Source organism: Rhagoletis pomonella, unplaced genomic scaffold, assembly GCF_013731165.1.
Source record: "Rhagoletis pomonella isolate Grant_MI unplaced genomic scaffold, Rhpom_1.0 Rhpom_scaffold_00618, whole genome shotgun sequence".
In the NCBI taxonomy this organism is placed as follows: Eukaryota; Metazoa; Arthropoda; class Insecta; order Diptera; family Tephritidae; genus Rhagoletis; species Rhagoletis pomonella.
The window spans coordinates 9048-14725 of record NW_023459172.1 but is presented as its reverse complement, the minus strand read 5'-3'; positions in this window follow the sequence as shown (position 1 = coordinate 14725).

Here is a 5678-nt window from a genome sequence, read left to right as displayed (position 1 = left end):
AAAAAAACTGGCCTTATAAAGAGATCGTGTAAGTACTTGGGGAAGAAGATATAAAACATTGGTGTACAGGTCAATAGTAGAACCCCACTTTATATACTGCCCTACGATTTTCTTTCTAGTGGGGGACTCGCATGTAGATAAATGCAAAAAATGCAAAGCCTAGCGATGAGATTCATCCCCGACAAATCGTACGACACACCAAGATATATGCTTGAAACCTTGAATTGGTTAAGCGTGAAGCAACAAGTTTTTTACCACGCTATGAAATTTGTGTACAATATTAAGAAGGGCAACCTGCCTGATTATCTTAGCGATAATCTCCGATATATAAATGAGACCAATACATATTTGTTAAGAGAGAATAACAGCTACAGATTCAAGAAGTATAGAACGGAAGTGGACAAAAAAATATTTTTTATAAAGGCTTAAAGTGTTGCAATGAATTACCAGAGGCTATAAAATATTGTGATACTATCACTCTCTTCAAGCGGCTGCTATATGACTATTGTAGAACGCGGCTTATTAGATAGTGATGTATGAACAATAGCGTGGATTGGAAACTAGGCCTTTCCAACCACCAAGATATCGACACTAGGTGGATCCGAAACTCGGCTTTTCCGACTACCTAAAGTACATTAAAAACCTTAGATAATAAACAATAAATGAGCAGATTGGAAACTAGGCCTTTCCAACCGTCACGAAAGCGCGACTGGGCGGATCGGAAACTTGGCCTTTTCGACTACCCAGGAGATATCAAGATACGGTGTAACCCAAAAAGTATAGCACGGATTGGAAACTCGGCCTTTCCAATCGTCTACATAACCTCCGGACAATGGCATGCTTTTACTTTGATATAAAATAATTGCAGTGATAAAGAAATGTTGTTATTTAAAAATTTCCGTAGAGCATGAGCATATCATATTTAATATTTATTTGGTTGTTGTTGATGTGAACGGTCGTGTGGAATTTAGCTCCGCGAAGTTTATAAATTTCAGCGGGTTTTCTAAACGTAGCGCGATTGCGAGTGCAAAAACCGATACATTAATAAAACATGAAAGTGATTTTCTCAAAATGATAAAGTGATAGTGACACAATTTGAAGAAAATTAAATATATTAAAACATAGGCATTCAGCCGAAGAAAAAAACGGTGAAAGGTTAAAAGAAGTGGTAAAGGGCTTCGTGTTTCACCTGTAAACAAACATAAAAATAACAAAATAACACAGGCATAGACATATAACGATCTGAGAACAAATAAAAGCAAGTGTTAATAAATAAAATAAAACGCGAATAAAATACACCGGCAAAACGAAAATGTCGGAGAACGAAAAGTGTGTAAAATGTAAAACGGCGATACGTGGAAAATATACCATTCGGCAACAAAATGCTCAGGGTTGGATAATTACAAAGCGACAATTATAGGAACTCATCCTATGGTGAAATTCATATGCGAGGAGTGCGTTACATACATACAAAATGTTGATCTTGTATTGCGGGAAATCACAGAGAGCGTAAGCAAAAATAACAGGTACCTGAAGGAATATAAAAACTAATTCGAGGAAGCACTGAAAGCGAATAGGAAGGAGATGGAGCAATTAACACGATCGATGGAAGAGAAATTCAACGAAAAATGGGCGAACATAAAAATGCACCAGGAGATATACGTAAAACACACAGAAGAAATCACAAAAATGAGAAAGGTAGCTGAAGAAGTAAAGAAACAAACTGAGAATGCTGGATTAGGAAATGAAAAGCTCTGCAACGAAATTAAATCGCTAGTAAAGGAGAACAAGAATTCGTACGCAAACACACTAAAACTCAATACTGAAAAAAAAAAACAAAACAAAGGAGTTGCCAGATTTGAAAAAAGGAGTGCCTATTACTATAAAGCCGAAAGCAAAACAATCAAGTGAAAAAACGAAAGAAGACCTAAACAAGAAAATTAACGCTAAAGAGCTTAAAATTGCAGATATCAAAACGCAACAAAATGGTATAATGGGGATTGAAAGTATAAATGAAGACGAAAGAAATAAAATTAAAACATGGAAAAAAGTATTAGTGAACAATACGAAATAAAGATACCCCGACCCTACGAACCAAAGCTTATGATAACAGGAATGAACTTTGAAAGAAATAACGATGAACTAATAGACTGTTTACGAAAACAAAATAGATTGCTAGAGCAAGGCGAAATAAAAATTTTAAAACAATATGCGGTGAAAAATAATAATAAAACATATTATAACGCAGTTGTGGAAGTAAACGAAGAGCAATTCGTGAGCGCATTAAAACTGGAAAATATAAATATCGGATGGGAAAGATGCAGAGTTTACGACGGAATTGACATGACTACATGTTTCAAATGCAAAGGATATAACCACATATCGACTGATTGCAAAAAAGAAGAAACCTGCGGCAGATGTCATGGAAAACATAACACAATTGACTGTAAGGAGCCTACAAAAAATAAATGCATAAATTGTATAAGGACAACCGATAAGTTGAGTTTAGGCTAGATGACAACCACTCTTACAATAGTAGACAATGCCCAGTTTATATGATACCTTGAGGCCAAAAAAACAAAAGATTGGGTACTAGCAGTCAAGTGATAGAGAAATTACAATCCCTTCAGAAGACAACGGCAAACCACTGAAGGTAAATTTTCCCACGAAAATTACATACAAACGTAAGACAAAAGGCAAAAACAGGCTAAAACAATGCAAGGATTTAAATATAGCAACATGGAATGTGCGCAGCTTATACGAATCAGGGAAATTAGACAACACAATTAAAGAATTCAACAGACTAAGGCTTGACTTCCTAGGCATAAGTGAAACATGGTGGCCATCAAACGGTCATATAGGGTGTCCCAGAAGTAACCTGCCAAACTTGAGGAGAAGGTAGGTGGGGGGTGAGCTCCCTGATAAACAAAAATTTTTCAGGTAAAAGTGTCACCGTTTTTGAAATATTTACATTTTTATTTTATTTTATTTTTATGAATTAAAAAACAATCGTGCCTTTTTATGTAGTTTCTTTAACTGCATCTACAAACAAGCCTATACTTAGTAAATTTTTTATGTAAAATACTTCCAGATAGTTGCTTCTCCATATTCAAATGCAAAATATTTTAAGGAACCATTATAAAATTAGGGCTATTTTGGGATTTTTAACTTTTTGATATTTTTTTCCCCAACTTTGACTATCTCTGGTGAAAAAAAAATGTACTGAGCTATAACTTTACATTACATAAAAAAATTGGTCATTTAATAAGTATTTCAAAAATGTGCCACTCTTACTATTTCGAATAGAAAAAAAAAGTTATAGCCGCTTTTGTGGGTAAAGGACTGAGACACGCTAGAATGTATTTAATAGATTTAAATTTAAGTTGGTCTTGTTAACGACCAATGACATGCTAAATAGTACAAAGGTACATTATTACTTGCTCCTGACATTATTTTGTGTTACTTACCGGGATTCGGACTACACCTTTTCCAACAGTATTTCAGAAAAGGCCAAACGTATTTCAGAAAACCTCAAATGTATTTCAGAAAAGCGCAAATGTATTTCAGAAAAACACAAATGTATTTCAGAAAAACGCAATTGTATTTCAGAAAAGGCCAAATGTATTTCAGAAAACCTCAAATGTATTTCAGAAAAACGCAAATGTATTTCAGAAAAGGTCAAATGTATTTCAGAAAAACACAAATGTATTTCAGAAAAGTGCAAATGTATTTCAGAAAAGCACAAATGTATTTCAGAAAAGCATAGCTGTATTCTAAAAATATTTTTCTGGTCGGTTCGGTTCAGCGGTTCGAACCGTTTTTGCACTGTTGGATTCGTTCGTCAAAGCGGTTTTTTTGGTCTTTGAACCGGGGTTTCGGTTCGGTTCAACGGTTCGAAAAAAAATAACGCGCAAGTTTAACCCTTTCCCTGTATTTGTACAATATATTGTACATTTAATTTTTTGTAACATTGGCAGCTACTAAAAATCGTATTAATATTTTTGAAAACAAATTAAACTTTATGAAGTTTTGGAATGTCCCGAATAGTTTACGTAAATTTCAAAATCGAAATCGTTTCAAAAATATTTTTAGAATTTAATTAAAAAATCGACCAATTTATAAAATTCCAGTGACACGCAAGTTGGGGTAATTTAATGTACAAAAAATACGTGAAAGTCAAGTAAAATCGCTAATAAAAGCACATATAAAAATGCTAAAATTAAACTATCATGATTTAAAATATTTTTCCCGAGTAGTCATAAAAAATGTACAATATATTGTACATTTACACTGAAAGCTTGCTAGTGTCTTGTACAATATATTGTACAAACGTCCGCAAAGGTTGCAGTTGAACAGGCAATTAGGATGGTTTTTGCCGTGGTTTTGGAAGAGCTTTTGTGCTGTTGTTGCAGTAAAGCGTAGGTTTTTGATTTCTTGATCTACTGAAGGCAGAAAAACCGGGAAGGTTTATTAAAACGGGTCATTTGTATTTTATATTGTAATTGTATCTGAAATTTTTCAAAATTTCTTTATATAATTCTCATCTCATGGAGACAATTTAAAATTTTTTAATGCAAATCTTAACTAAATATACTTAAAAAGATATGTATAAAATATTCATTCCAACATACCTGCAGTAAAATCAATTATTTTGTACATACCTAAGTTCATTTTCAATGAAATAAAAGTTTTATTCCGTCAAACTTAGGGAAATATTTATTGAGTTTTCTTGAGTGCTTTTACTCCTTTGCGGACTTTTGTACAATATATTGCACAAATTTTAGGTAGCCCCAATAGCTACTCAAAACAACTTTTGAATATTTTTTTTTTACTTTTGGTATTATGAGGCTCTATGAACTTTGTAATTAGAGGCAAAATTTTGATATTCATCAGGGACGGATTTGACCGGAAATGGTTAAGTGTCAAGTGTCAAGCGCAACAACGCGCAAGGTTAAGGGTCATGAGATGGGCTGCCTTTACATTTGATATTGTCACATGGTAAACAAACATGGTAGGTATTACCATGTTTACCAAAAAAAAAAGTGGGTACATTTATTTATTGAAAATTGGTTGAAACGAACCTTTAAACCTTTAAAGAAAGTGGTTCGGTTTTCGGTTCGGATCAAACATTTGTGGAAAATTACGGTTCGGTTAATGGTTCAGTTAATTAATAGAAAAAAGCGGTTTTCCTGTTCAAAACCGGTTCGGTTCAAAACCGGTTCACGTCCCTGGTAGGAATAATGATCGCGAAAAAAACACTGCAAGAGTGTAAGCGATGTCATCCCACACTCTGATAGAATCATTATCTTGAAAATCAAAGGAAAACCAATTGACATCAATATTGTTCAAATTTATGCTCCAACTCCTGATTGTACAGACGACGAAATTGAAAACTTCTATGATGAACTCAAAAAGGCTCTAATGGTGACGAAAAAACATGACATTAATATAATAATGGGTGATTTAAGCGCAAAAGTGGGCAAAGAAGAAACACCTAATGTGACTGGAAAATTTGGATTGGGACATAGGAGTGAACGGGGAAGCCGACTAGTACAGTTTTGCCAGGAAGAGGAATACATTATAAATAACACTTACTATAAGCTACCTGATAGAAGACTATACACATGGAAATCACCACAAGACAAAAGAGACAACGTAAAACACAACCAATAAAAAAA